We start from the raw sequence: 12,543 nt of genomic DNA, 5'->3' as shown, positions 1-12,543 counted from the left end.
CAATAACGGAATAACCACTAGCGGGACCTGGATGTCCATATTGGCTCCTACATATTCTACAAATATATTTATCGGTCAAACCACGATGTCAATCAATCCTGTATACTATTCCCTTTATCTATCGGTATGTTACTTGCCTGAGATTCGATCGTCGGTATCTCTATACCTAGTTCAATATCGTTACCAGCAACTCTCTTTACTTGTTCTGTAATACAAGATCTCGTGACTAACTCCTTAGTCACATTGCTTGCAAGCTTCTTATGATGTTGTATTACAGAGTGGGCCCTAGAGATACCTCTTCGTCATACGGAGTGACAAATCCTAGTCTCAATTCACGCCAACCCAACAGACACCCTCGGAGAAACCTATAGAGCACCTTTGTAGTCACCCAGTTATGTTGTGACGTTTGATACACACAAGGCATTACTATGGTGTCCGGGAGTTGCATTATCTCATGGTCAGAGGAACAAATACTTGACATGCAGAAAACAATAGCAATAAACTGAGACGATCACATGCTACGTTCATAGTTTCGGTCTTTTCCATCACATCATTCTCATAATGATGTGATCCCGTTATCAAATGACAACTCTTGTCTATGGTCAGGAAACCTTGACCATCTTTGATCAACGAGCTAGTCCATTAGAGGATCACTAGGGACAGTGTGTTGTCTATGTATCCAGACATGTATTTGAGTTTCCAATCAATACAATTCTAGCATGGATAATAAGCGGTTAGCATGAACAAGGAAATATAACAATAACCAATTTATTATTGCCTCTAGGGCATATTTCCAACTGTTTGTTGGGATCTGATGAATTGTGGGTTTATGTTCAGATTATACATGATAAATATTTGAATCTCCTCTAAATACTTATATTATTATTATGTGCACAATTATGATAGCTTTGTAATTCTATGTGATCTATTGAAATAGTTTGACCAACTAGATTGATATTTCTTCGGTGAGAGAGGTGTGTTGTAGTAGGTTCAACCTGGTGAATTTCTATATCTGAGTGACAGAAGGGGACAAGATGCATCTATGTGTTGATGCTACTAAGGATAAAACAATGGGGTTTATTCATATTGCTTGAGTTTACTTTTTCTACATCATGTGATTGTTCTCCATGCACTACTTTGTTTTACTTAATACTCTACATGCATGCTGGATAGCGGCCGATGAGCGGAGTAATAGTAATAGGTGTAGGCAGTAGACGGCCTATTTTTTTATGGACATGATGCCTATATATACACGATAATTCCCATTAATATCGCATAACTATCCTCTTTTCTGTCAATTGACCAACAATAACTTGTGTACCAATTGTATGCTATTTTTCTTGAGAGATGCCATTAGGGAGAACTATGGACCCCGGGTCTATTCACAACATATTGATAAAACATTCTATACCTTGCTGCAATTTACTTGTTTTTAATTTATCTTTCTATCTACAATTATCTACACACGTCACTCGCTTGCAAATAACAAGAACAAGAGGATTGACAACTCTCTTGTCTGCGTTGGGTGCAAGTTGTTTGTTCTTTTGTGTGCAGCCGCTGAAGACGGTTGTGGTTGATATTCCTATTGGTTCAATAAACCTTGGTTTCGTAACTGAGGGAAATACTTACCCGCATTGTGCTGCGATAACCTAATCCTCTTCACTGAAAACCTAATGCAGATCACAAGTATCACGAAGGATTTGGGGCGCCGTTGCCGGGGAATATCATCACCAACTACCAAGTAACTCCACACAAATTTTCATTCAGTTGTTCCTATTTTCATTTGCTGGTATATTTAGTTTTTATCATAATAAAAAAAAACCTTTGCTTGCTTAGCTTGTCACTAGATTGCATCTTCGCTCTAAAGTTTGCTTGAAAGTTGTTATCATATGTGAGTTTGAAATTAGTAATGCCTTTGCCTCTAGTGCGGAGACCCTTGATTTGCCAACTTCGCCTTGCGAGTAGAATGCTAATTTTTTTATGAAGTTGCTAATGAAAATCTTGATAATCTTGCGAATGATGATTCCCCTATGGTGGAACCTATTATGCAAACTAAGAAACTGCGCATAGATAGTGGTAATATTATTGGAAAGAGTGTGATCCAAGATTTTTTTTCACCTATGCGGAATCATTACCATTGATAGGAGGTTTTATTGTTGCTAGAACTACAAGTTATGCAGATGCCATATCTTTGCTTATAGTACAATTGGAGAGACAATTTGTGCACATGCATCCTTTTATATAATTGTTGTTCCTAGAATTCTCTAATGTCCATGAAGCTTCCACTAAATGTCTAGCTACTATTTCCTTTATCAAGAATTTAGTAATATCATACAATAATCTAGGGATATATTTTCTCATTATAGGGTTAACGGTGAGTGCGCACCCATAGAGGGAATTCTTTATGAGTTGGAAGAAATAAGAAAACTAAGATCCATAGACTATGTTCTTATGATGAGAACCTTAGAAAGAAGGTACTGTTTAATGTCTTAGTTGATAAGATTTACGTACACAATGATCAATTTTCTATACCAAAACTTGGATTGGATTATGAGCTTGAAATTAAATTAAGGAAATACCTTCATAGGAATTTATACAATGAGGAACTAATTATCACTTATGAAAAACCTAAGGAAGAGCCTGATGTTCCTCCCGAAGTAGACCTTTCGGATGCTAATGTTGTGCTATTTAGTCCCTTCAATTTTTTTTGCCTACCCATCAGAAATATTGCTGCTAAAAGAAGGGTATATTATTATAACATTATGGGTCATTCTCGCAAAGATGACATCACTTGAAACTATGCAATATGCCTAGCTAGGGGCATAAAACAATAGCGCTTGTTGGGAGGCAACCCAATAGTTATCTTTATTTTTGCTTTTTTACTTCCTGTTAGTTTGTGATAACATGGTTACTTCCTATGTAGTGATTGTGATTTTATGTTTATGTTAGTGTTTGTGCCAAGTAAAGCCTTTGGGATGATTTGCATGATGAGTAGAATTGATATGGTGCAAAAACAGAAACTTTGACGTCTAGTGCAGATATTTTCTGATTTTACAGGAACTTATTTTTAAGCTGAATGTTTTAAACAATATTGCTAAATAAATTCCTCAGGTCTTCCTAATTGTTCAGAATTTTTGGAGTTACAAAAGTATTGGTTCATTACAAATTACTACTGACTGTTCTATTTTAGTTGGATCCTATTTTTGCTTGCATAGTTAGCTTGTTTTGATGACGCTATGGACTGTATCGGGGGGTACAAGCCATGGAGAAGTTAGAATACATTACACTATGATAAAATAAAATAAGAATATACTTATGATATGACCTGAAAGTATTTAATGTGTTGCTTATATTAACGGATCTCACAAAGTTTTGTTGAGTTTTATGTGATTGAAGTTTTCAAGTTTTGGGTATTATCCCGATGGACAAAGGATTGAGGAGCAGCAAAAGCCTAAGATTGGGGATGCCCAAGGAAACTCAAGGTAATATTCTAGGAATACTCAAGCATCTAAGCTTGGGGGTGCCACGGAAGGCATCCCCTCTTTTCGTCTCAACCCATCGGTATGCCACTTGGAGCTATATTCCTATTCATCACATGATATGAGTTTTGCTTGGAGTGTCATTTTCTTTTGTTTGCTTTTACTTTTAGTTTGAAACAATCATTGTTTGTTGGACACATCTATTTGAGAGAGATACCACATCATCACAATTTGTTAGAATACTCTATGTGCTTCACTTATATCTTTTGAGCTTAGGAGTTAGTTGCTCTAGTGCTTCACTTGCACCTTCTTGAGCATGGTGGCATGTATATTTTATAGAAACATTATGATCGTGTTATTCACTTATATTTGTTTGAGATCTAGACAAATAATGACGGTAATTTAAATGGGTCACAAGGCTATATCAAAAATCATGGGTATACAATGAGTTATAAGTAAACCATCATGTAGCACAAATACAGAAATTGTGGGTTAATGATATTGATGTGGTGATACCAAAAAGGTGTGAGTGCATTATTATTAATTCAGAGAGGTGTTGATATTAAGATATGTTAACCTTCTTGTTCATCTAAAAAATTAGAAGGGCATGGTGATGATGTGTGCGCATTCATATTCCTCGTTGAAATCCTAGTGTTGTTTTCAGTCAAGGTGGCGCGATGGTTAATTCCTACCAACCCTATCCCTGACGGCATGCGAGTAGTACTTTGATTTGTGATAAGACTAATAAAACTTTGCAATAAGTACATGCTTTCTTCATGACTAATGTTACACCATGGACATAGGCAATCTCACCACCTAATATTTTCTGGCCTCTTCGGTACCGTGCATCGCCCGTTCTTACCTTGAGGATCAGTGTAACTTTCACCGGTGCATTCAAACCCCCTGACATGACACACTCTATTGCACATAAAACTTTTTATATCCTCCTCAAAACAACCACCATACCTAACTATCATGGCTTTTCCATAGCCATTCCTAGATATATTTCCATGCAAATGCCATCGTCACTTCACATGACTAGTTCGTTCATCATCATAATGCTTTGCATGATCATATAGAGATGACATAGTATTTGTGGCAAAGCCATCGTTCATAATATTTTTGATACATGTCACGCTAGATCTTTGCACATGCTGGTACACTGCCAATGGCATTCATACATAGTCATATCGTCCTATCAGTTTTCATATTGAGTTGTAAGTAAATAAAAGTGTGATGATCATCATTATTAGAGCATTGTCCCAATGAGGAAATAAAAATGGGGGAGGCAAAATGATCCCACCATAATAAGAAAATGAAAAAATGAATGAGATAAAAAGAGAGAAGGGACTTTGCTACTATCTTTTACCACACTTGTGCCTCAAAGTCGCACCTTGTTCTTGAGATAGAGAGTCTCATGTTATATCATTCAGATGCTAGTGGGAATCACTTTTCCATAAACTTGGTTTGTATATCCCGATGACGGGCTTCCTCAAATGCCCGAGGTCTTCATGAGCAAGCAAGTTTGACGAACACCCCACTTAGCTTCAGTGTAGCTTTCATACACTTATAGCTCTGTTGCATCATTTGCATGGCAATCCCTACTCCCTGCATTGATATCTATCGACGGGCATCTCCATAGCCCGTTGGTATGCCTAGTTGACGTGAGACTATCTTCTCCACTTTTACCCCTTTGAAACCTACTACCATATTCTATTCCACCTTTATTCTATGTCCAATGGTTCACGCTCATGTATTGCGTGAAGAATAAAAAGTTGATGCATATTGAAAAAGTATGATCCAATTGCCTAACTTGGACACTATGGTGCTTGACATTTGTATTAACGTGATGAAGATGGAGCCATGCCTTGCTAATATAATAAGATGAATGGGGTAAAACAATCTTTGAGGATCGTATACCTTTAAAGATTAATGATTTTGCTGCTTATAGCTATAAGTATTGTTGTGTTAATATCTGTTAATTCACGTTTCTCACTGAGCATACATGCATAAGGTTATATCATGGATAGCATGTCACATCAATTTTTTTGTTTTTATAATTTACCTACTCAAGGACGAGCATGAATTAAGCTTGGGGATGCTTGATACGTCTCCAACCTATCTATAATTTTTTATTTTTCCATGCTGATATATTATCATTTTAGAATACTTTTGGAGTACTTATTTACCAATTTATATTATTTTTGAGCAGTAACCTATTGACCTAGTGCCTAGTGTGAGTTGTTGTTTTCTACATGTTTTTCACTTTTCAGGTTTCCCATACCAAACGAAGCCCAATTAACCTGAAAAATTTTGGTGATTTTTTCTAGACCAAAAGAAAACTGAGGAGTATCAGAAAAAGTATGGAGGCCGCACGAGGGGCCCACAAGCCAACATGGTGTGGCCTGGGGGTGCCGTGGTTTGATCTACCTGTTCCAACTGTTGTGATAGTTGTATGTCTGGTTTGGAGTGGTTTGGTACTTAAACCAAAGGACACACAATCCTTACAGTATTCCCCTTGAGCTAGAGTCACACCGACTCCGCCCAATCACTCGTGGTAAGTCTTCAACGTAGACTTCCGAACCTTCACAAACTCGGTCACCCGATGATCCACAATCACTCTTTGATGCTCTAGACCAAGATGCCTAACCGTCTGGAAGATACACGGTCTTCAAAGGTAGCAAGCGTCGGTTCCACATAGGACAATCTCTTGAGTGATGCTCAATCACTTTGTGGCTTTGGGTGGTTTGGGTTTTCCTATTATATGATTCTTTCAAAGTCATCGGAGCAAGGGTTGCTCTAAATGACACTTGTTAATCTCTCTCGGAGTAGCCAACCAACTAGTGGTTGTAGGGGGCGGCTATTTATATCCAGGATGCAACCCAACATAATAATACATAAATGCCCCTAGTGAAATGACCGTTGTAAGGATAAGATCCTTTGGACAGCTGGCAATAAGTAGAGTAATGGTTGGCAATTTAAAATATCAAATTCCTCACGGCTATGAATTTCCTCACGATAGGCAGTTCGCACTAGCCAAATATTAACTCTTCATACACAACGATTTCCACAGAGACCGGAAGAACTTCGTCTCTGTCATTGAAGAATTTGACTGAACTGTAAGAGATTTCCAAATACTTCACTCGAAGGATTGAGTATGTGTAGGTTTTGAGATGAGCATCACATGGAAATTTTCCTTAGTATTACCGCGACCCCCTTTAATAGTACAATGTTTCCTATGACTCAAAAAGGGGGAAATAAACTGTGAAAACAAAGTCTTCAAGCTTCAAAGTCCTCACATCAATGTCTTCAAGGTCATACCAAATTCCTCATTTTCAAAGTCTTCAAGAAGAGCGCCAAAATCTTCAAATGAAGACATACATTTTTAGGGATCGTCTTTCATCGGTTAAACCAAACTCCTCACGGTCTATATCACATGTGTACACTCACAAACATATTAGTCCAGTAACCCATTGGTCTTCAATACTCCAAAACTACTAAGGGGGCACTAGATACAGTTACACAGGACATCTATTTGTGGTTAGACACGAAAGAAGGTGAAAGGGACATCTATAAGATGGCCAAGACCCGAGGGAGGAACACAAAGGATGTCGACCAAGTCAAATGCATCAAGGATGGAGCAAACCAACTCTTGGTGAAGGATGAGGAGATTAAGCATAGATGGAGGGAGTATTTCAACAAGTTGTTCAATGGGGAGAATGAGAGCTCGACCATTAGACTGGACGACTCCTTTAATGATACCAGCAAGGGTTTTGTGTGGCTAATCTAGGACTCTTAGGTGAATGAGGCTTTAAAAGGACGAAAGGGGCAAGGCAGTGTGTTCTGATTGTATCCCTATTGAGGTGTGGAGAGGCCTTAGGTACATAGCGACGGTATGGCTAACTAAGCTTTTCAACCTTATTTTTCACCAACAAGACGCCATAAGAATGAGGGCCGAGTATATTGGTACCTGATGTTTGTTGTGTATCCCTTGCAACGGCGCCAGGAAATAGTTGTGTCAACGGCACCAGGAATCCTTCAGCTACAGCTACGCCTTAAGGGACTTCCTAGGCAAGCATGCAAAGGATTTCCCCCGTGGCCTTGGAGCCTTGCGTTGGTGTTCCCTCGAAGCGGAAAGGGTGATGTAGCACAACGACGGTAAGTATTTCCCTCAGTTCGAGAACCAAGGTATCAATCCGGCGGAAGAGTATCTCAAGATCCTGCACAAACACAAAAGCTTGCACCCAACGCTATGAAGGGGTTGTCAATCCCTTATAGATTGTTTTCCAAGTGAGAACTGAAAGCAACAAAGTAACAAAGCAAAGTAAAAGCGGATGTGTAAACGATGGATGTGAATAGACCCGGGGGCCGTAGTGTTTACTAGTGGCTTCTCTCATTGTGACAGCCCGATGCCGACGTTCCAGAAGATTCCCCTTCTATTCCGTTTTCGTCGTGTGATTTATTTTATTTGCCGCATCATCATCGCATCATGTGCATCATCTGCATTGCATCGGCATCTCCGTTGCCGCCAGTTTTCCAAAAAACCTGCATTCGTTAGTAGTTGCCGGTTCTCGTCGTCGTCCGTTCTGAGTCCGACCGCACTCGCACGCGCCCACGGCACCGTCGAAACCCTGTTTTAAAAGTGTGCGTTAAACTTTCTCTGATCAGATTGAGATTTGACGTGCGGTCCTATTTTAATATAGCCAGGCCGCCTGTCGAATTTCGTTCCGATCAGAGTCCGTCTGGTACCCGAACGGTCGACCGTAGCGGCACCGTATTCGGTCTACCGTCGGACGTCTGTCGGTGTTTTAAAATTCGTTGCCGCGCCGCCCGTTCTCCCTCTTGTCTCCGGATATCCCCTCTACACGGCCGCGTACCCATACGTGCGTTCGGAATCGTCCGAATCCGAACCCGCGGTTGGATCCGGAACGCGATTCCGGTTAACCGAGCCCCTCTTTTCTCTATAAATACCCCCTCCTCCTAATTTTTAGACAACCATCCTCTCTCCTGCCTCGAAATCCGTGCCAACCCCGAAACCCTAGACAGCCTCCTCTCTCCCTCTCCAGCCGCCGGGCCCGCGAAGCCCATCTGGGGCCCGCCCGGGTCCGGATCGCCCCGCCGCCGCAGCCTCCCTGCTCCCGTCAAGCCCCACAGCTCCTCCCGCCCGTAGTAGCCCGAGCCTCCTCGCCACCGGGGTTCGCCTCTTCGCCGGCCATCCTCGCCGCCGGAGCCCCGGAGCCGTATGCCAGCGTCCCTCGCAAGCTCCTGCCCGAGGTTCCCTCGCCGCGCCACCGTGGGTCCTCGCCGGACCGAGCCGTCGCCCCGCTCTGTCCGAGCTGCCCGAGGGGAGGTTCCCGGGCCAGATCTCGCCGGGAGGAGGTAGCAAGCCGAGCCGGTTCCCGCCGGTTCCCCTCATAGCCCCGCGTCGGTTCCCTCCCGTCGGCAACCGCCGCCGCCAGAAGCTCTTGGTCGGCAGGACGAGGGGACGAGGAGACGACGCCAGCGTCCTGCGCAGCTGGGCCCTGCGCCAGCCGGCCCAGGTGGCCGCTGCAACCGCCCGTGCCCTAGGCGCTGCTGGGCCGCGCAGGAGCGCGCCGAGCCGGCCCAATCGCCCCGAGGCCCAGTCGGCCACTGTCTACCCAGGCCGCCTCAGCCTCCTACTGCATGGGCCGAGCCCACCAAGGTGAGGCCTCCCCTCGTCTATCCCCCGCCCTAGGTGCTGCCTACTATATTGCGCTGCTTGTTCGGCACGTTGGTATATTTAGGATTTTTCGGAATTTAATTAAATTCCAGAAAATTAGACGTTAAATAAAATCCCCGTAACTTTTTATCCGTAAGTCGGAACGAGGCCTATCTTATATGGTTTTGGCGTAGAATTTCGCGTAGAATACGATTATCCAACTTGCGCAATTGTTTGACGTCATTTAGCGTGTTGTTTGCCTAGATAAGCGTGCTGTTCTAATAGGTTTTGACCCGTATTTATTTTTCGTGCAAGACCGGGTTGCCCGTGTGCCTTAGATAAAATGCCTATGTTTTAGAGACTATTTATCCATGTATTTTGGAGCGGTCAATTGTATTTTTACGTGTAGGGATTTGCCGTTAATTTATTTTCCCCCGTATAGGTTATTTTCCCGCATTTATGTGTGGCTTTATTTTGTGTTGCAAACCCCACATATTTTATATGTTTCCGGGGTAGAAATATCCCATGGATTTTTCTGTGCAATTAGTTTTAGCTTTCGAGTAAGTTAGTTCGCGAGATATTTTACTATGTTGCCCTTTTGATTAATTCGTAGGATTTATTCCGTGCCTCGTTTGAATTAGATGTCAACTAGAGAGTTGATCTTGGATGTTTTGTTTAGCCCCTGGTATTTTTTAGTTGCAATAGAAATGCATGTTTAGGTGTGTTTTGCTTGCCCTCAAGTTGCTAGAAATAGTGCTGTTGTAGAGGAGTTGAAATATTTCTAAGTCTGGAATCTGTTATTATTTTGGTTGTTGTCTTGTCTTGCTTGTATCTTGTGATCTGTAGCTCTTTTGAGGTTGGTCCAATGGAGTTAGTTGTACCCCTTGTATTTCTCTAGCATGCTGTGAAGTTTCATGACATTTGGAGTCTTGTAGCTGTAGGCTTTGCTGCTGTCAATATAGCTTCAGATCGAAAACTGCACTTTCATGAGGTGTAATTTTCACTAAGTCTGAAATAGTGTGTGAGAAGCCATTTTGTGACTTCTTTCCCTAGTGTTCCTTGCTGCCGCGCTAGTTGTGGTTAGTTGCTTGTAGTAGTGCTTCTTGCCCTCTTCCGTGCCATGCCTTGCTTGAGCATATCGGAGTTGGGTAGCCGAAGTTGTGAGACGTAGTAAATGCTATGTGGCTGATTTTGGCAGATTGTACTCATTTCTTGTTTTGCTCGTAGTTGTTGAACCGTAGCTCCGATTTGATCGTGTCCTACATGAAAATTTCTTAGAATCTCGTGTAGTTTCATTTTCTTACTGTTTGAATGTTTTGAAGTGCTCGTGGCCGTCGTTGCACACATATTGCATTCATGCCACCATATCTTGCGATGCTTGTAACTTTTGTTCCGTAGCTCCGTTGGAGATGTTCTTTATGTGTAGATTGCTTGCCTTTACGCGTAAAATCACGTGAACCTATTTGTTTTCCTGTTTAACAACTAATTAAATGCATTAGTTCATACTTGGACAGAATTTTAAATTAACATGTGAGGTCGTTTCGGAGGTGCTATATGTCATTTCCGACCTCACTTAAAATGCCTAGATAGGTAGTTTAATTTCCGCTTCACCTCTTGCATGTTTGACAACATTAATATTGTCGTGTAGATAACCGAGAGTGAACTAAATAATTAACGTGGAGTTCCGTCAATATGCAACTCGTGCATATTGAACTTCACTTAATGTGTAGTGTTTGATTGTGTGATTTGTCATGCCGTGACTTGCATGTATTCAGTTGTTCATGCATCATTTGTGTTGTGCATCGTGTGGTGAATTCCGGGTGTTGATTTGTGTTTCCGGTTTGCTCCGTCTCGATAGAGTTACGCAAGCGTGTCGGATGTGAGGACCCGTTCGACTACGTCGGTTCGTCTGCTTCACGGAGGCATTCTTCTTCCAAGCGGGATCTCAGGCAAGATGATCATTTCCCCAGATACCATTACTATCATTGCCATGTAAGTTTATCGCTTCTATCGATTATGTCTCGTTGCCTACCACCTGTTAAATGTCAGCCTCTCAACAATGCCATGTTAACCTTCAACCTGTTCAACCTAGCAAACCACTGTTTGGCTATGTTACTGCTTGCTTAACCCTGTTGTTAGCGTTGTTAGTTACACGTGCATTGCTTCCATGTGAAAGCATGGGTTCCTTGTTATATCACCATATTTAACGCTATTTCATTTAATGCACCTATATACTTGGTAAAAGGTGGAAGGCTCGGCCTTTCTAGCCTGGTGTTTTGTTCCACCTTTGCCCCCTTAGTTTCCGGCTACCGGTGTTATGTTCCATAATTGAGCGCTCCTAACACGATCGGGGTTGTTATGGGGACCCCCTTGATAATTCGTTTTAGATTAAAGCTGGTCTGGCAAGGCCCAACTTTGGTACTACATTTGCCTAATAACCTAATAATAATGCATAGGGACCCGCCGGCACCCGCGGACTAATTTAATCAACCCCCGGGCCAGTGCTCCTCATGAGTGTTGGTCCACCCACCTAGCAGTCGGCGGCGCCACCACGGGGCAACTCGAGGTTTGGTTCCCGTCCACTTTGCATAGACGATGTGTCCTGAGAACGAGATACGCGGCTCCTATCGGGTTCGTCGACACACCGGGTGGCCTTGCTGGATTTGTTTTACCTTTGACGAGATATCTTGTGCATCGGGATTCCGGTGATGCTTTGGGTAATCTCAGAGTTGAGGTTTTCCACTAGGGAATCCGACGAGATCACGAGCTTCGTGATTGAGGATTTCTATGCGGCTTGTGGTAATTTGTGATGGACTAGTTGGAGCACCCCTGCAGGGTTAAATCTTTTCGAAAAGCCGTGCCCGTGGTTATGTGGCAACGTGGAAGCTTTGTTTAACATTGGTTCTAGATAACTTGAAGTTAACTTAATTAAAATATGCCAACTGTGTGCGTAGCCGTGACTGTCTCTTTCGTGAGTTCCTTCTCCGATCGAGGACACGGTGGGGTTATGCCTGACGTAGGTAGGTGTTCAGGATCGTTCATTTGATCATCAGTAGAAACGTCTGTTACGCGTAGATCTTCCCCCTCTTATTTCTTGTACTCATAAGTTAGCCACCAAATATATGCTTAGCCGCTGCTGCAACCTCACCACTTAACCATGCCTCACCCATTAAGCTTTGCTAGTCTTGATACCTCTGGAAATGAGATTGATGAGTCCCATGTGGCTCACAGATTACTACAACACCAGTTGCAGGTACAGGTACAGGTTACGTGACGCGATCGCGTTGTTTGTTCATTTGGAGTTGCTTCTCCTTCTTCTTCTTCATCGATCTAGGATGGGTTCCAGGCCGGCAGCTTGGGATAGCAAGGATGGACGTCGTTCTT

The sequence above is a fragment of the Hordeum vulgare genome, chromosome 6H (genome assembly GCF_904849725.1).
Source record: "Hordeum vulgare subsp. vulgare chromosome 6H, MorexV3_pseudomolecules_assembly, whole genome shotgun sequence".
NCBI classification, from domain to species: domain Eukaryota; kingdom Viridiplantae; phylum Streptophyta; class Magnoliopsida; order Poales; family Poaceae; genus Hordeum; species Hordeum vulgare.
This window is presented reverse-complemented; position numbering follows the sequence as displayed.